The sequence below is a fragment of the Pyrgilauda ruficollis genome, unplaced genomic scaffold, assembly GCF_017590135.1.
Source record: "Pyrgilauda ruficollis isolate IOZ18807 unplaced genomic scaffold, ASM1759013v1 scaffold18, whole genome shotgun sequence".
Lineage (NCBI taxonomy): Eukaryota > Metazoa > Chordata > Aves > Passeriformes > Passeridae > Pyrgilauda > Pyrgilauda ruficollis.
Window position 1 is genome coordinate 8843393 of NW_024516984.1, and position 20315 is coordinate 8863707.

The 20315-nt window shown below is 38.9% G+C and overlaps 1 protein-coding gene across 1 annotated transcript in view; it reads right to left on the bottom strand.

Moving 5' to 3' along the window:
• Window positions 1-20315, bottom strand: part of KCNB2 (potassium voltage-gated channel subfamily B member 2) — a 164319-nt gene that overhangs the window by 85632 nt on the left and 58372 nt on the right. The gene's annotated exons all lie outside the window — the stretch shown is intronic.

The window sequence follows — 20315 nt, forward strand, 5'->3', positions numbered from 1 at the left end:
TGCTGTACTAACACTGCCAAAGTGTTTATAAGCAATATGTCTAGGGAAGACAAGAATTATCCACAAATTAAAAACGAGAGATCTTGCAAAATTATCACTAATACGATGTAGTAGTATGCTAATGAAAATTGCTGATACTCCAAAATAGGAGGTGATGTCCATTAGGTGAGAATTCAAAAATCATGTTGAAAAGAGTGATGTTAAAAAACCAGGATTGGCCAAAAGGGAATATGGCAAAGCTGAGGGTTATGTTTACAAGTTGTCTATATGGTCAAATAAAACAAGGGTCGGGTAGGAGAGCCTGTGATATTTACAAGTAAGAAACAGTCAGTGGGCAGAAGCAGTGACACTAAGCAATTAAGAGACACATTCAAACTTCCCCTAAGCCAGAGAAAGCACCAAAACCACAGATCCATGCAGTGTCTGGCCAGTGTGCTAGGACCTCAACACAGAGCCTTTTCTGACAATCACATTGCTGCAACCACAGGACAGACTCCTTGCAGATGGCACCATGCATTCATAAGTTTCCTGCCCAGGAACAGTTCTTAGACAGACATATAATAACTTCCAAAGGAAAAACACTGACAAGGTCATCTGTTTTTCATAGCTATCATAAAGTCAGGGATAACATCCGAGGGTATTTTGTGTTATTTCTAAACTCTCCAATCCATCTTTTACAAGAACTTTTAAGGTCAGCAGAGAGCAACACGTGCAGCAAACAGATTTACTGGGCAGATTAGCTAAGTGACCTCATAAAGCGAACAAAGCATGCTGCTCTTTCAATCAGCATCTTTTTAAATCTGTTAACTAGCACTGAAATATTTGCTTTGACATGAGAGTTTGCTGCAAGTGTTTCCATGGTAATTCTTGGCCTCTCAGCCGTGAGGACAATTTCAGCTAACTCCAGCAGACAGAATGGGCTTAAGGATATCTTCCCAGATAGCCTTCAGACTATTTTCTGCACCCCAGGAAGAGCTGCAATACAGAGAGGGATGAGGAAGAGGGTGGTCAGCAGACTGTGAGCTCAAGGATGATCATTGGTGTTAAGGGCAAAGGGTGCAAATGTTCCTTCCCACTGATCTATCCCCAAACTGAGATTAAAGACAGGAGGTGCAGGATGGTGTTTACCCAGATTTTCCTGAACTCTGCCTGTAGCTGAAGCACAGCTCTCATTCAGCCGAGCAGCTGGCTGTGGGCTCCAGCTGTGGGCCTGCAGCCCATTCTCTGCAGGCCAGCAAAAACCACTGCTCTTGGATGGCCCTCTGCTACAGACAGCAGGAAGACATCAGGCCACGCGAGCAAAATCCTTTCTTCTAATCACTGACTGCCAGCTAATCCTACAAGAAAAATTCTCATCCACCTTTCTAAACAGCTGAACTGCATTTACTTGTATTGCTCCTTCCAAAACCTCTTAAATACAGCTACATACAAATAACATCTGGACACTGGTTTGTGCAACTAATATGATTATATTTTTTACACATTTTATACTGCAAACGGCAGGTGGTCAATGTTTGACCTTTGCCAAGAGGGTTTAAATTTTTTTCCAAATTTCTTTTGAACTCAATTTTTTTGCAACCACTATTAGAACCCGTGATTTCTGCATTCTATTGTTTTCACATTGTTCTCAAACTTATTTTGGCAATTGAGGATTGCAGAAGAAAAACTGTGGCTCCAGTAAGATTACAGGCTTGTGAATTTCCTTCTTTGACTGTCTCACTCTGCACCCACGACTCTCTGCTCTAAAGCAAGGGATCATCTTTGCTGTAAGCAGATATACTGTCAGAGTAGTTTGCTTACAGGCAACAATTACTAAGTCCATTTAACATTAGAAGGCAGTGCACAGATTTCCTATAATTAGGAAGAATTACAAATAATTCCCCAAATTACAAATTGGGACCACTTTGTATCCTGGGTGGCATCAAAAAAAGTGTGGCCAGAAGGTCCAAGAGGTAATTCTCTCTCTCTTGTGAGACCCAGCCTGGAGTGCTGTGCGGAGTTCTGGTGTCCCCAACATAGAAAGGACATGGAACCATTGCAGCAGGTCCAGGGGAGGGCCACAAAGTGGAGATCTTCTCTATGAGGAGAGGCTGAGGAATCTGGGACTGCTTGGAGTCCCAAAGAGACAGCCTGGAGAAGAGAAGGTTGTGTGAAGACCTCACAGCAACTTTCTGGTGTCTGAGGGGGCCTACCAGGAAGGCAGACAGTGACTCCTCGTCAGGAACTGCAGTGATATGACAAGAAGTAAGGGGTACAAAATGAAGAAGGTGAAGTTTAGGTTAGATATCAGGAAAAAATTCTTTACTGTGAGAGTGGTGGACAGGCTGCCCATGGACTTTGCAGATGCCCCAACCCTGACAGTGTTCAAAGGCAGGTTGGGTGGAGCAAGGTCCACCTTTAAGGTTCATTCCAACCCCTTAAGATTCTAAGAAACACATAAATAACAAGCCTATAAATATTATGCATGTAATAGTACAACAACATAAATATTGGATCTATTTTGCAAGGTATTATGTATGCTATATATAACATTATACATCAGTAAGATATCTATATACATAAAGATGTACAAACCTGTGTACATCTATATAAAAAGATTATGGAATGTGCTTTGAAAGCAAAAATACTTGTTTGCTATAATAATGAAGAGAGCAAAGATGGCCTTTAATAACATCTATGCTGCAAAGTCGCACAGGAATAAGGATCCTCCTTAACAAGCCTTTGAATGTTAATGGTATAAATTTTCTCTGCTGTACCTTTGAGTGGTTTTGTAGCTGCATGTCATTGTGGCACACAACAACTCCATATTTCTATCAGCATATTTCACACTGGAGTTACTTGTATGTCCATTGGTTTTTGGTGTCTAATACTTGCTCTTTCTTTTTAATTGTGTTACTTTGGGTGAAAGAAACTCAGAATTGAAGGCCAGGGTCAAGTCACAAAAGTATTGCATGTGCACTGCAAAGAGCATTTCCATTTTGCTGTCACAAGGCTGCTGCCAGCGAGCAGCATTTGCTGCCCATTGCCCAAGCAGGCTTTGCACAGGCAACCTTACAGCTCTCGCAGGTTCAAACTGCAGCTCTGTGTGATGGGATGCTTCTCTTTGTGGGATTATTCACCTCCTTCACCTTTGGGCACCTTCTCACTTTGAGAAGTGACACACAGTAAGGGAAGAGTCAGGAAATGGCACCGGACCTGCAAAGAGCAAAATGTGTCCTGACATATTTACCAGCCTGAGCAGAGCCACAGTGTCATCAAACGGGAGATTCTAGTTGCTCTAACAAAGGAAGAGCAATGGAAGAAATAGTCCCCTCTTGGCTCCTCCCATCACCCCTGTCAGGTCCCCAGGAACACGTGCCATTCACCCTACCCTGCCAGGCCCTGGGAAAGGCAGTGGATGCAGAGGTGTTTGGGGCTCTCAGAAAAATGTGATGCAGGGCAGGCCAAATCTCCTCTCATACATCTGTCACTGATAAAGCCAAATTGGGCAATTTCCTAAACCTTATCTTTCTCCTGGATCCTTCATTCTGATCTCTTTAATTTTACTGGGGGTGAATGATCTGGGATTTGGTTCTGACCTTCACAGTCCTGAATAATGTATTTATCTGAGATATAATCAAATATGGCAACCAACAGGACTCTCTGGTTCCCTAATGACTTTCTTTTTTGTTGTTTCATTTTTGGTTTTGTTTCCATTCATCATGAAAATAGTTTATTTGTGTTATTTCCTTGAAATAAGGATATTATTTTCTTTTATTCATCTCTAGAGATGAGAAAAACCTTTTGTGGGCTTCAGTATGAGATTTGTATAACCTACAGAATTCTTAATGTACTTGGAGATTGACTTTTACCTCTGTTTTTAGCCTTCCTATTTAATTTGACTACTTACATAAAACAAAAATAAAACTTACAATGATGTCCAATTGAATATTTGAACCTTGCTATGATGGCAACATAGCTGTCTAAAATAAAGCTGAAGCAATAGGGGGGAAATAGGAAAATAAACACACACTTGAAGATGATTATACCTAGAGAAAGGATATGAAAAAAAGCAGCATCATTTTTCAGGAAGTTATGCACTAAGAAGAGCTATTACAGACAAAATGAATTGTTACTGGTTGGAATGAAACAGAAATATTCCTGGTTTTGACATGTACCAGCATTTTCTACAAGGACTGTTTTTACTAGTATCTTTAAAATACAAATAATTCTTATTTCTCATCTGAGAAATATTTTATTTTAGTTTTGTTTTGCTCTCCTTTGTGGTTCCAAGTCAATAAAGAAACATGACAATGCATTTAATTAACTTATCATATACGATATTTTCCATCAGTAAAAGAGACACCAGCAATAGCCACACCAAATTCCAGTCATTAATCATATTGCTTTCAGTCCTTTTATCTTAGCATTTATATATTGTCTTAGATTTAGCAGAATTTTACAACAGACATATGGTTTTTCATCTACCTGCTAATTTCACATTGAGAGATTCACTACAGTGCCTATAGCAGCAGCTGTGTTTAATTAGAGTATTCTTGTCAGCTGGGGAAGGTAGGACAGAAATTATTGGGTAAAGTTTCCATATAAAATGTCCCTGGTGGAGATAAGCACAAATAACAATGAGAACCTCAATTCCCTGCTCTAATCCTCTCTTCCTAGGGTTGTTTACCACTGAGAAGGAACTCGGTGGTAAAACAAACAGCTGGTTTTCTGGGAAAACACCAGGAATGCATCAATCTGAGGATGTGCCAAAGGAAGCAGAGGATTTGTACTCTTTTTTGCCAGCATCTGTGGTCAGCAGGCTCTGGGGAGGAGTGGCTGTGTCACAGTGTCATTTGGGGTGCAGAAAACTCTGTATTCCTGAAGGTGCTAAACCTGTGAACTCTGGGAGTTACAAATCAAATCTAGCCCATGACTCTCTGCATTAAGCTTTTTGTTGGTGCCTTGCATTGCATTCCAAAACTATATATTAACACTGGTTAAATTTCTACTGGATCACACCTGGCACTGTATTGGGAATTCTTTCAGCTTTTACTATTTACAGCCTTATGAAATCAAAATTACTTCAAACATACACACAGGTAGCCATGTGTATGTATGGAGGTTTCTACAGAAAAGTGATCTCTAAGCATCCTGTTTGAAGAAATAAAAGGGTGAGTATGCATGGGTGAGTATGCATGCACCGGAACACATTTATGTGTCTCTATATAACACAGTATATACAAACACATAAATAATGTGCTCATGAACACAAATGAAAGACATAAATATTTCAAAAAGTTAGGATTTGCACCACCTTTTGTCTTTCATTTTTTTTTTTTGGTAAATGAGCAGTGAAGAATGGTCATGGCACTGACTGAAAAAATTCACATCTACTTTAACGTGTTTTAATCTAAGAGATTATCTAATGGTGTTTTGGCGAGGTGGGGCTACTGAGGGGAGAACCAACACAAATAGAATGGTTAGAATAACAGGGAAGGCTCATCAGAGGAGAAATGAAATCAAAAACCTCTCCCTTTCTCAGGAGATGTAGTATCTCTCTCTGAAAATTGAGAGAAAAGAGACTATGATGGAAAAGGCTTTGATAAAAAAAATAAAAACCCTTTGTCCCCCAAAATATCATAACCCAAAACAATTCCATGTTTCAATAAATATCATATGAGTCCTATTTGTCTAAGTTTATTCGAGTTTTCATAAGAAATTTCATCCTTAGATTTTTCTGTTCAGATTCCTGAAAGTTCAGTCACCACACATTGCAAGACAGAACTTGTTTTAGATTCAGACACAAACACCTTATGTAAATTCTTCAAATAAGGGTGAAGAAAGCACCCTTACTTATGACAGAAGAAAGACTTACCTAGTTATGGATTTCTTCTAATATCAGATAGCAAAAAAAATTAATGAATGAACACAGGGTACATTTTTTTCCCAAATCTGTAATTTCAGGGCTCTGTTTTGTCTTTGAACACAACACATGATTAATCTCAGTGTAGGATTTACAAAATCCGCTTTTAGCTATAGGATATACTTTAAAAAGTGGAAGTAAAGTGTGGCTTGTGCTAAATTTAGCAGCTTTGGCAATTAATGCAACTTCATTCATTGATTCAGTCAAGTGAAATAGTTTGCTAGATAAGTGTATGAATTGTTCCTGCAATTTTGAATACTACTACATATCCTGCCAAATGGGCTTTAGGATAAAGAAGCCAGGGTGATTTATTTGTAATCCCTTTAGTTGCTTTTTTATTTGTTCTTTCAGATTGCAGAGACTAAAGAATATCATACTTACCCAAACCCTTGGATTATTTCCATGCAGAAGATTTGACCTTAATGCTCTGTGTGTGTAATAAAATCAGATGGGTTCAAATGATCCTGGTAGAGTGACGCATTCTTGATACTGTCTACTTATTTTAAGCATGCAGTTCTGGTAACTTGTGCCCACTTTTTCTCTAACAGCACATGATGGGGCTCAGGTTAACCTTTAATAAAGGATTTTATTATGGCAAGTCTTGCTTATTCTGGAAGCATGATGAGCAGGGGGGTGAGCTGGTCAAGCTCCCTTTCACCACCCTCAGGCTGTCTTAGCTATATTTTTATTTCAGCATCTACCTCCAGATGTATTTCAATTAAAATGAAATGTGGAAGGGAACTTTGAATCCCATATAGTATATTCTTCACCAAGAAGGAACCCAAATTTCAATATTCATTTGGAACAGTTTCCTGCCCAATGCAATCCCCTACCTTTTGTCTGCTCAGACCCAACCCTACTGCCCTCATCTTTCTCATGCCGTCATTATGACTTTTAAGAGCCCTGATCAGAAAACCTCAAGAGGAGATCTTTGATGAGATCACACTGGGGAAATAAACAGTCTAAATTGCTACGACATTCCTCTCATTGCTTTGGGGTGTGTGTAAGGGATGAACTGAGTACCCAGGACTTTAAAACTAATTTCATGCAGAATAGAGTATGAGCTTTCAAAGGATGAGAGGGAACAGAAACCTGGTTAGTCCAACAAATAAAACTGAAATAATGTTGAAGGAATATAGTTTTATTCTGTATAATGCAAAGAATGAGGATGGAAATGAAAACATTTTATGAACATTTCTATGCACTGAATGGAACACACAGCATGATAATTAACTTTAAAACCTGCTTTTAGCAGAAGTAAGCAAAGACCCTCAAGCTGGAAGCAACCTCAGACCTAAGAAAGACAAGCATCATCTCCCCATGTCTACTGCAGTGTCATATAGTGAAAAAGCTATTCTACATTTTAGGTTACACTGTAGAGTGGCTTTTAAATTATTTTACAAAACATTTCAGCATCTCTGCTCATATTTCATACTGAGTATGTGGGACTAGAAAATTAAATGGTTTCCTGGAAGTCACTTGAGGTGGGCAGTGGTCCAGATCTTGTGCAAGTGCTTTACTGTATCTCCCCTGGTTGTGAAATTATGGTAATATTCACTATCATTACCTTCTGCTGTCCTATAACTTAATGTGCAAAGATATACTAAAAATACCTGAAATGGTTAGGCTCACCTGTCCACAAGGCTGAGTAGTGAGTACTCCTTTGTAAGAATGAAGTGAATGGCTTGCAGTACACACAGGCTGATCTAGCAGATTAATAGTTACTCAAACTTACTTCTGATGCCAAAATACTCAGAACGAGGCCAAATGCAAAAGCTGCCGAAGGGCACTACTAGTATCAGGTGCAAGATGAAGACAGTCATCATGTTCCCAAACAGTGGAATAAAATTATGCAGCAGGAAAATCAGAAATGATGGCTAACTTTGCGTCAAGTCCTCCAGTCTCAATGTATCTGTGCAATTCTGCCCTATCTTTGCAGGAGTATATGGACTAAAGGTCTTTTGTTCAATCTTGAATGCCTAATCCTTTTTTTCCCCCCTTTCCAATTACAAGGAGCTTGCAAGAGTAGTAATGATCTAGGACTATGAAATATTGGACTTTGAATTCCACTGCTGAAAAATTCTAAGTAATCTCTGAACATTTTTGTTCTTACTCTTATTAATTCACTTGTATTGGGGCATGTGCTTTTTTTGTATGATGTAATTTTACATAGTAATCCTTCACATAACACAGTTCTCTTCTTACCACTTCCTGTGCTAACACACATGTTATTAAAACACGTTATTAAACTGTTAATAATTAGGGATGTGGATCCCTAACTATGCATATTAAGGCCGTAAGTTTTCATTTTAGATCCCAGGCTTTTGATTAGGATTAATTTCATACCAGATAAAAACTTTTTCCAAGGTTATCTGCCAAAATACTCCAGGCATGTCCTACAGTTGTTCATTTCTCATGAAATGAGCAATCACACTGTTTTAAATAATTCAGAAGTGATCTCTTCCTCTGTTGCATGGGTTTGGTTATTTGTTTTTTTAATATTTTAAAAATATTGTTTAATATTTTTTTTAATATTTTTTTAATATTACCTAATGGAACTGGACAAGGACATAGGCATCAACACCAGTCTCAGTAATGTCCCTCAGAAATTGTTCCAGTGTGTTTCAAAGACCTCCAGGAAAAACAGACGCAGCTTGCTTTCGTACAGTACATCCCCTGAGGAATCATCACCTTGCTGTGTTCTGACCAAGAGCAACACAGAATCACAGAATGGTTTGGTTTGTAAGGGACCTTAATGATCACCTAGCTCCAATCTCCCCTACCATAGGCCAGGGACACCTTCCACCAGACCAAGCTGCTGAAAGACCCATCCAATCTGGCTTTGAACACTTCCAGAGATGGGGTATACACAACTCCTTTGGGCAACCTCTTCCACTGCCTCACCACCCCTGTAGTAAAGGAACATAGTGATCTGGTCAATTGCATGGAGACAGATTAAAATTTGGGTACAGTAGCTTGCTCAGGCTCTTTCTTGGATAGATTTCTCTAGCTGAGACTTTTCTGTAGCAATACAAGTAAGTTTACAGCTTTTTTGGATCTGCTAAAATCATCAAAGATGTTAATTTTTCATGAAAGTTGTATGGAAACTACACATTGTGGGAGGGTGATGGCCATGTGTGTCCCCTAACTACCTTTAGCTGAGCTGTGCTGTGTACCTGCAGGTGGAAAAGAGAGGGCTGGTGGGGCCACCGGCACGAATACTGGCCACCAAAGCCAGCCAGCACCACCATCCTCCCCTGCCCACATTCTGCCTCCCAGGGCTTGGTCCTGCATTGCTGCAGGGAGACCAGAAACAAGCATCCACTTTTGTCACTGGGTATTTAGTCCCCTCTTGGCAATGCTTGTAATATTCTGCTCTAAGAGCTAGTGTTCACACAAATCTAAGCTAGATAACTGAATAAAGCATTTAGGCCATCTAATTTAATAAGTTACTAAATATCACCTAAGCCCCCAGCCCAGGAAAAGAAGGCAGCTACTTCCGAATGGAGCAGAGAAAATAATTTGCCATCTAAAGAGAGGTCAGAGTCTCATGTAAGGAAAAAATAAGATGGTTCCTGGATATCGTAAAATCACTTACCAAAACAAATCAAAGCACTACTAGGAGCTTTAGAAATCTATCCCAAAACATTGAATAATCAATAAGTTCATTTATTAAGTCTTCAGACTGGTGTCTCATTTACCAAATGTGATCTGTGAAAAGGACAGAGACCTATAACCTCAGTTTTACTCATGGCTACTTTCAGGGCCCATGGATACCACCATCTGGAGAAATGCAGCAACCTAGTATATACCAGTAATATTATTTATAACATTCTCCTTTCACCTACTCAAAGAAGCAAGGTCATCCGAGATATTCCAGTATGTTAGCATTCAAACATCCTAAATCAAGTTAACCTGTTCTATAACTTCTTTGTCTTTTCAGGATTGCATCAGAGAACAAAATGGTCCACTGTATTTTATGAAATCTTTTATAATTCAACAGTAACCATCCTCCTTAAAAATTCTCCTAAAACATCTACATCAAATTCAAGAGGTGAAATTGTCCTAGAACAGAACTTCAGGCTATAAAAATAAATCTACAATGTAATTATTTTGGGGAACAACTGGCAATTAGGAAAGACCAAATTCAAGGACAGTCAGGCACTTTGTGTCTTTGCTAAAAGTCAGAGGTATGATTTACTTTTTCTGTTTGATTAGGTCATCAGAAAAATAGCATAATTAGGAATAGTAATGAAAACTTTGATGTTCAGTAGATAACTTTCAGCCAACTTTCTCTCACAAAGAGGAAACATATGTGCCTTTCAGCAACCCATAACATAAAATATATTTCAGTACCATATGCTATCTTTCCTCTTTGGATCCCATCATAGAATCTGTATCCTCTAAAAATGTTTTGGTATTTTTTTTATCAATTGCTTCTTTGCATCAGTCATAGTCACATTTTTTAACCATAAATTTGAATTTTGGTAATAACTTTTTTGTCAGACATGACAGGGTCATAAAATCAATTCAAATGAGCTGTGCAAAATTAACAGATGAAATGGTGTGTTAGGTTTGTTTTCACCACCATGATCATTAAGTACAAGGCTGGCTCATTATGGGAAGACAATGTTTAAACATCCTCCAAATTCTGCAGATGGATTTACGTCTGTGCATATCCCCTTCTGTGATGCTCAATAGCCAGGCACAGTCTGTTCCCATCGTCTGCAAAACAGCACCCTGTTCAGAAGGATGCTCTGGTTTAGCAAAGCATTCCTACCATCTGAGTGGGTCTTGTTGGTTTCAGAGGAGTTTAAGCCCATACTTAAAGCTAGCAAACCTACACTAAGACCATGGAGATTGGCCTTGTGCAGATGCATTGCTGTTTTTGAGAGCTGGAGTACACCACGAGCTTTGAGGACTAACACTGAGATGGAACAATCTGGCAACTGCGCCTTGATTAGCCAGTGCTGCTACTGCAAATGAAAGAGTGGGAAGAACAAAAAAAAAAACATCTAAGAATCCCCAGAGATCTAAAAGCAAGAGCAAATGTTGAATAACTATTTTCTTTACAAGATTAGAAGACATTCCAAGAAGAATTAAAAATATATATCAGCCTATGCTTACCATTTCCTTGTCACATTCCTGGCAACAACTTGAGGTTAAGTTATGCTTAAGGGAATCTTATTTTGGTCTAATTTCCCAGCGTAATTATTTCCCTCCCAAAGGGATGACACACGGGGGAGGCACTGCAGTGCTTTGAGGTTCTTTTCCTCAAACAAGACAAACGAGCAATGACACCCAGGATTTTGCCAGTGGGATTCTGTTCCAGCCTTGCCCTTCAGCTTCTTGAAGAAAATCTTGAAAACCATAACTTGACTTCTCAAAAAGGGAAGTCTCAGTGATGCTAAACCTATCAGTGAAGCTATGTTTCTAAGTTTCTGCTTAAGAGTGTCAGATTTTAATGATGACTTTAGAAAACACACATGACTCCTTGAACAAAAATTGTTGGCTAGTATAATTCTTCTATTGCTATTGGAGGTATACAGAGCATGGAGTTAATTTTCTTTATTTGACTATTTCATTTGTTTTAAAAAGATACATTTCTTTAAATAATTCAGGAAGAGTATCACAATTAAGAAACTTATTCTCTGTCATTGTGTGCTTGACATTGTTGAAGTCTCTTCACAGCTATAAAGAAGGGCACAGCAGTTGCGTGGTGTCAAGGCAGAAAGAGGATATCTGATATATAGCTACCACAGTCTAGAAAGAAGCAACCAGAAAACCCAAGCTGTTGAAAGGATAGATAGCATATGACAACAAGGCAAGAGACTCAGGTTTTGTTTCAATCCTGAGAAGGAGTCTTCAGGACAGTGGGTTTCTCAGGGCAGTGAGGTCTAGGCAGTGGTCATATGATGTTCGGGCCATGCATCAATCAACTGATAAATCAAATGTTTTATAGTGGCAAAGCTATTTACTGAAAGTTAAAGCTTTCTTATCAAAACATTAAGATAGGCCACTGTGTACATTCAGAAAGAAGAGATGATTAAAGGTGAGGTAATAACAGTGCACGATGACAGGAAAAAATAATAAAATTTGGAAATACAGTGGCTAAAAGTAGATGTTCTCCTGAGAACTCACACATACCTGATCCACTGAAGGATGGGTCTGACTCACTGTGAAGAACAATGTGAACTGTGACTCAGTTGAAGTACTGCAAGGCCCCTTTACCGAGTATAACCAAGAAATAAAAATTGATTCATCTTCTTATCTAGAAACTAAGGTTGTTACAGAAATTGGGCAATTCTGGAAACCAGGGGTATAGAACAAGCTGGCACTGGTGCCAGTAAACAAAACAAGTATTGGCAGGTATGGATAAAAGATTAAATCTTTTTCCTAAATGAAAAGTATAGAAAAACCATTTAACAGAGGAGAACAGATAAATTATATGCTTCTATTTCTATCTTCTGAGGATGGCAGATATGGAACATCCAAATGTAAGCAAAGAAATCCTTCACAAATGACAGTAAGATGACCCAATTGACCCTGAAACTGGTATTGTTAAGGAGACTCTCTAATCTTGCATAAACTTAGTGACAGAGCTATAGTGCAAAGCATCTTTCTCTTCAAATTAGTGTTATAAAGTAACCATGTTGTTCGTCTTCATTTTCCTGATTTTTTTTTTAATATAGCCTACCATGTAGTAAAAATAGAAACTTCAATAAGATTATTTTTGAACATTTTCACATAAAGTAACATGCTTTGGTGACTTTTTCTACAAGGATAAATTTAAAAGAAATTATTCAAAATTTCTCCAGTTGAGCAATCTTCTAACAGCTTGCTGTCTCATCTCTTTCCCTGTATTCTTTAGAAAGGGACATTTTATGTCAGGTTATTTATTATTATACCTAGTTAATGTTAATAATGTTTATTTTATTATTATTATTTAGTCAATAATGTTATTATTAATTATTATTACATTTAAATAATTCACATTATTTACATTCAAATTATTATTACACATTATAATTATTACATTTGAATTGGGTTCTAAAGATAGTAGGGCCTGCACCTCTGCTTACTCTATATTTAAGAGACTTATAGATTCATACTCTTGCTCTAAACCTGAATCAGCCAATACATAAATAATGATGCATTATTATTTTATTATCATTAATAAATAATAGAAACAACAAGAAATTTTGCCTGAGTCAGAGCTCCATAATTTGAATCCAAGACTGGAGTTTATTCTCTGATGGGAAGAGAACCAGTAACGATAGGATGGTGTGGGCCAGAATAGGAGAGGCAGCCATTCCACCTTGATAAACCCCTTTTTTCCCAGTAGAGTGTTGAAGTAGGAGAAGTGACTTGATGCAGGAAAGCCAGAGACTTGTGTGAATATACCTGTGCTGAAGGTGCATTCTTGTGGACATGAAGAAAAAGTACAACTGCAAGTTATATGGAAATAAACCCATTTTTCCACTCCATCTCCTTTACTACCCAGGGTAAAGACAGCCTTTTAAATAGACTTGAAAGCAATTTTTTTTCATGCTGAGAACAAATTAACAACAGTCAGACACTAGTTAATAATGTGGGCATCTGAGAGAAAGGTCTTGTTACTCAGCTACAAATAAAAGAAGGGGACAGGCAACTTCTATCTATTTGCCAGTAAATAGTGAGAAAAATATTGGGCACACCACGAACTAGGAGCTGGAAAGCAGATTAATGTGATATTTTCCAGCAAGATGGCTCATTTCCCCAAGCTCTAGAAAAGCTACATTTAAAGTAACAATGATTTCTTTCAATTTCTAACAATGGTAAGAGAAGGTTTCACAGCCAAGAATCCATTTCTTCCATCCTAGGGTGTGCTGAAGGAGCACGCATTGCTTCCCGACATAGCAATCGGGGATTTGTTGTGCAAATCAAGCACCAGGTTATCACACAGGGACAATAACCGGAGTTATTTCTGAACAACCACCATGTTCAGTCATGGGATTTGGAGGCGTACCTACTATTGTATCAAGGCAAGAGAGCGCTGCCAGCTCTGTGACTACTCCAGCTGGCAGCAACACTTCAGGGGCGGCACAGGCAGAACTTGCCGTACTTCATGCACTGAGATGCTGCTGAGTTTTGCCTACAAACCCAAAGTGTCAGGTGCTGCTAAAGAACTTAGAGGGTGAAGGTCAGACGAAGCTGCACAAGTATGTACCAAGGCCAAGTACCAGGTTATGTTGGGGGAATGATTCGGCAAAACTAGATATGAAAGCCAAATGCAGATCAACCCAAAAATGTTGAAAACCCACACAGAATCTCTTAATCAGGCGTTTTAAAAGGTTAAACTTCAGTGAACTGTCAAAACTTTAAAAAGCAGCTGCATAGCCTGGTTCTAACAGAAATCAAGTGATCACAACTGCACTGCTGTATGGTTTATAGAAGCAAATGTCACACTTGAGTCTCAGATGGGTTTATTTCACAGGGATAAACAACAACTCTCTTCAGACAGCTTGTTCATTGCCTTCTTGGAGGAAATGGCAGGTCAAGTTTAAAACTGTTCCAAACATAACAGTGCAGAAAAAGGCAAAAAGGTGAGGGGAGAAAGAACATTGTTTGCTTCCTGTTACATTTCTTTTCTGGGGCTATTACCAGTGTTAAACCTGCAGTGGCATCCAATGGTGTATCTCAGAAGAAATCCTCCTGTACGTTGTGGCTCTGGGACTGTCATGACAACCTGTCACCAAAACGCTGAGGGATCTGAAAGACAAGGTTTCCTTTCAACCAGCCTTCAAAGTTCAGCCTTCCTACGCTGTTCTGTATTGTCACCAGAAACACTGGGATCTGAATCCCTGCACTCATACAATTTGAAACAGGTATTGTTAACTAATTTCTGCCAAGGGTTCCAAACACTATCACACTTATATTTAGCTTCCTCATTATAATGTTTTGATAGACCGTATGATCTTTAGGCAGATAAAATAGCCATAATTCCTTCAAGTTGGATAAATGGCCCTCATTTGCCCTGATGAACAATGCAGTAGGGCAGCTTCCTCCGCGTACCTTTTTCTGCATCATGTGTGACTGATGCTGTCAGGCAGAGGAATGTTCCGCATGCACTTCACGTAAAATTAAAGGGCTTTTACAGAGGATTTCAGCTAACCTCCCACACTAAGCTGAAAATTCTGAAATAAGCTCAACTTCTACAAATCAAGAGGAATCCAGATAGGAAGCTCCTGAAACAGACACAATCCAAATCTGAATCTGAAATGGGTTGAGGAGGGCTTTTTTTCTTTCTTAATGATAAACAACTTCTATTGTGTATTGCAAATTGACTGTCACAATAACAGATTGGGTTCCTCTGCAAGAAGCTAACTAGCTAGATGTAATAGAAGTAGACTGATTGTTTGTGCATATTGCATTTTGCAATTCTTTATGTTGATGAGGTTTTAGCCTGGTACTTGGAGAGATTTGTCAATCTCTTTTGGAAAAACAATAGATGCTATATGTAATATCACATTATGCTGACAATCAACACTGACTACTTTTCAAGACCAATTTTCTTCTCTAAAACATGAACCGAATTTTATAAATGTGGCCATTTTCCTCTTAAAAATGCAAATTTCCTGCTGTTTTCCAAGATTATGTATTCTAAGTCTTCCAATGCATAATGACAGAATTATTCAACCAGGGTCCTGTAATGACTTAACATTATTTAATTATTTCCTCTTGGACTATTTCCTGGACTTGTCTGTAGCATAGGAAAAAAAATTGCTTCCATTCAGGATGTCTCTTTCATTTGTTTTGATATGACTGATTTAAAAATTGCTAAATATAGGGGATTAAACATTTAGGAAGAAGATACACAGAAACAGATTTCAATCTTTTTATTCACTGAAGTGAGCCTACTGACAATAAAGTAACTAATGCAAACAAAGCAGAGGTTAGAGCAGGACCTGGACTGCTGTGTTTATTGAGCACTTTGACTCCATTGGAGTTTCTTCAAATTTCACCTTCCAGCCTATCCATGAGGTGGTTTTGGCCTACTGAGGCTGACAGTTAATAAATTAAAATAGATAGAGAAATTAATTTGCCACATTTGAAGCTTATTTGCAATAAAGCTCCAGCTACTGAAACTTCATCTGTTCTGTGGGCTTTCTTTTCTCCTTTTCAGCCCCAATAGAGTCTAAGAGGGCTTCCGAATTTCCTGAAATCTTCAGCCCTTTCTATGTGAAATTACTTACTCTAGATTCTTTGCCTTAGCATTTCTGCTCCCATGACCTGTGGCTTGTGTTAGGTCCAACAAATGTCCAATAAAAGAACAGGAATATTTGGTGGATATCAATATAGGTAAAACACAAATAAACAGTCAGGAAATGGGAATCAGGCCCTTTTAGATACAGAATGTATGTCAAGAATTGGCTTGCATCCAGTCTAACTCTTCCTTCTTCCAAAATGATCTTCCTCCTCCTAATATGAAGCCTTTCTGTTCAGAGATTTCATGGTTTAGTTAAAAAAAAAAAGCCCCTTCCAAAATCAGAAATGAAGTTCTCAGTCCAGCTGAGAGTCTTGTTTGAACACCCCAAATATATCACATATACTTGTTTACATCTCCTCCTTAGAGAAGCAGGAGATCATTTGGAAGCTTCTTTTAAAAGAGGACTGCCAACACCTTCCCATGTTTACTGAAATGTTTGTAGGCTTTCCAGTGTGGGTGGCAGCTCAATTGTGCTAGCTAGCAAGTCTTTGGCAAGCAAGAACTTGGCACCACCACTACAAACATGCAGTGGTATGGAAGAAACACCACTTAAATGTAATTCAGAAGCACTATAAATACTGTACCACACTGTTTGTAAACAAGCATCAGCAGGTATAAAGTCTGGTCTGGAAAAGTCATTCTGGGAAATTGGTCACCAGTGAGAAGACCTGGGAAGAAATAGTGTGACTTTCTGAAGGTTTCTTATCTATGAATGGGGCCTTTTTCAGCTGGCAACATCTTTCCAGTTCACCAGAACTAGACCAGAGCTGTCATCTGTTCTCTCTTCACTTTCCTTAGCTGCTTTTATTCTCTGATTTCCTCCAGTTCCAGCCTTTCTGCCCCTTTTTTCCCACCACAAGGCCACTTGGCCATTCTGTCACCATGTGCTCCCTCTGCTCTTGTTCCCTTGTCATGACTCTTGTTGGACTCCAAGCTGAATTTCATCTCATCTGGTCTCTGTTGAAGGGTAAGAGTTTGACCTGAATTAGTCATCCACACACCCTCTGTAAGCAATGGGAAGAGAAGCATTCCCAGACCATGGGACAGTCCATCCTGAGAGAGAAAAATCTACCCAAACTCTCAAATTAAAGGCAAATGCCATCTGCAGCACTTAGAGTTCGACCACGTTTAGCTCCAGCTCCTCCTGTCCCACTACTAAAAACCAACAAAAGCCAGCATCAAGGGACACTTCCCTGGGAGTATCCTAGCCACTAAATTTCCAGGGACTCCTATTTCCTTGGCAAATTTGTTCAGAATTTCTTTGCAGTGATAATGGCAATGATGGGGAAAAGGATGCAGTAAAAGGCAAATAAACAATACAAATTACTTTAGGCAATGCAGAAAGGAAGCATTTGATTGAATTTTAATAAGCTATTCCTTGCATTTGATTGAATTTTAATAAGCTATTCCTTACTTAGCTCTACATACATTGATACTTCATCCATACATATAAATCTACACTTCTTATCTTCATCATCTCATATCTCAGCATTAGAAGTATTTTTTTTTTTTTGCCTTTTTGACCTCTCAAGTCTCTTCTTTTCTGGTAGACATCACAAGCTCTACTGCAAAGAAATGGTTTTCTTAACACTTCGAGTATGATTAATCTTCACTTAACAGATATTCTCTCACTCCCACTTCTCCAAAAGATGAAGCATAATCTGCTTGAAGTCTTCCCCGTCTACTTCTTGTCCTTTCACACATATGCTTCACATGTTGATGCATGTAGAGCCAATGACACCTATCAAGTTCAGTCTGCTTTCAAAGGAGCACCTTTATCCCACATCTTTCCATTCAATCTTCACATCCTTCCCATTCCATATTTCTGTGGAGGCTGAAATCTCCCACACGCTCAGTCAGCAGTCATGCTGTCCAGTTTTGGGTGTTAGAAGGGAGCAAAGCAAACGATCAGCTGTCTAAAATTTGCAGCCCATGAGGAAATATGTATTAGCTATCCTATCTGAGAGAAGGCTGAGAGCAATTTGCACCAGATTAGTGAAACAGGACTTTTACAATCAGCTCTCCACATCTACTGTGGAAATGACAAGATGTAACAGACTTAAATTTCAGCAATGAGCATGCAGGAAAATTGGAACAGATTGCCTAGGATGGCTGTGAAGATGCCATAACTGAGGGTGCCTAAGGAAAGATCAGAAGCAAAGCAGGTGTATTTGATTCTGTGCCCACAGGATTAGCTAAGCACTCCTTGTCTATTCCACTTTATTACTCCATGACTCAAAGATAAACATCTGCTGCCTAACTTCATTGTGCTTCTTCAAATATGTCTATACAAACCTCATTCATCATAATCCAGGAGAAAAAAGGCCCAGTGCCTATCATAATTTGTGCTCCCTTCTCCTACCCCTTCAGGCATATTAACTCATACCATTTGGATCACCTTTCTCTCATCACCTCACTGACTGTACTGACCACATTAATAAACAAAAATCCCCAGACCTGCACTGTACAGTACAATGGCATTCAAGAGAGACAGCCCTGAGTAGGATGGCAGATCACCTTGAAGCCAGAAACACACTCTTCCCAAAGCAGGATACAGGTTATGTAGAAGCAGCAAGTCGCTTCCAAAGCACTCCATTCCAAACCACTCCCCAAATGTACTCAAAAGCATTTGCTGTCCTGCAGGCAAACCCAGCTTATGGCAGCAAACGTGTTCTTTGTATTTTTCTCTTTCATAGTCTCTTAACTTTCTGCAGCACTTAGATTTTGACCACCTTTAGCTCCACCACCTTCTACAAATCAACACTGCTACAAATCAACAAAAACCAGCATCAAGGGACGCTTCCCTGGGAATATCCTAGCCACTACATTTCATAAATTCATAAAATTTCAAACCCAGCTTACGGCAGCAAACGTATTCTTTGTATTTTTCTCTTTCATAGTCTCTTAATTAGCTAACATGGTGCCCGAATTAAAATTTTATTGGTGGGTTATCTGTTCTACGAGACATTTGGGGGATTTTAGGGAAGAGTAATTACAATTTTTTAAAAATTTTTATCTTTTTCTTTGAAAACGCATTAGCAATAGCAGTGCTGTAGCAGTGAAGGACTCATGTACCCTTGTCCATCTTTTCCAGCTGCCATCATCTGGTTCAATGCCAGACATTAGGTCTCTCTGGAACTCCTGCTTGTTGCTAATTTTTTTGTTTTGTTTTTCAAGCATAAACCAAAATGCTGCACAAAAATGGTGTTGAGAGGAAAAACATTGTAACTCACTTAAAGCTTTTTACCACTGAGAACAGAACACAGGCTTTTTTGGGACATCTTTCATATTGATATAGACAAAACAAACTCACAAATAGTGATCTTAACTGACATTTCTTAAAACACTAAAAGATCCAGGAATGCTGCCTTGAATTTTTGCAACAGCTGAGGCTTTTTTGTTTGGTGAAGCTCTGGCTTGTGAGATTCAGTAACTAAATCATTCCTCAATTGCCTTGAATGTCAGAGGATATGACACAACCTCCAACATTGCAGTGGAGTCCTGTAGACACCAAGCTGCTCATTGGTAGTGGGGAGGTGGTCAGGAGTCTCCGACACTGACTCTTTCTCCAAGAGAAGATCTCTGATCACAGACCCACTATGGGGCTTATCCTTATCTTCCTTCTCATGGGACTGAGCCAAATCCATCTCGTCTCAGCTAATCTTTTCCTACAGCTAATATCCAGCCTTCTGGTGTTACTAGTGTTTCTTCTATCCCATTCATCCTTTTGCAATAATGAGATGATCTGGAGGAAGGTGGCTTGGTCTGGTCTGCCAACAAGCAATGCTTACTGGGATGAAATGTGGTTTATCTCTTTTCAATATTAGTCCATATTATTTACCAGAGATTTCCTTAAGTTTTCTTTGTTTTCTTTTCACAATTGTCCCTCATGTGTGATGCAGCACCCTTGAATGAGTGCAAACTATAAATGCTACTTGATATTTTCACAGGATAGATAAAGTCATCAGTTCAGATTCATGTGTATGAAAGCCAGAGAGAATAGGAAGAGAGCTGTTCTGGCACTAATGCACCTGATATTGTTGGACTACATGAAACAAAGTTTGTGAAAACACAGATAATAGCATCCCCAATGGGCATTAGCAATGGATTACCTCCTTTCTTCTCACCTATTTCTTTTGCAAGGCTTATGAACACATTATG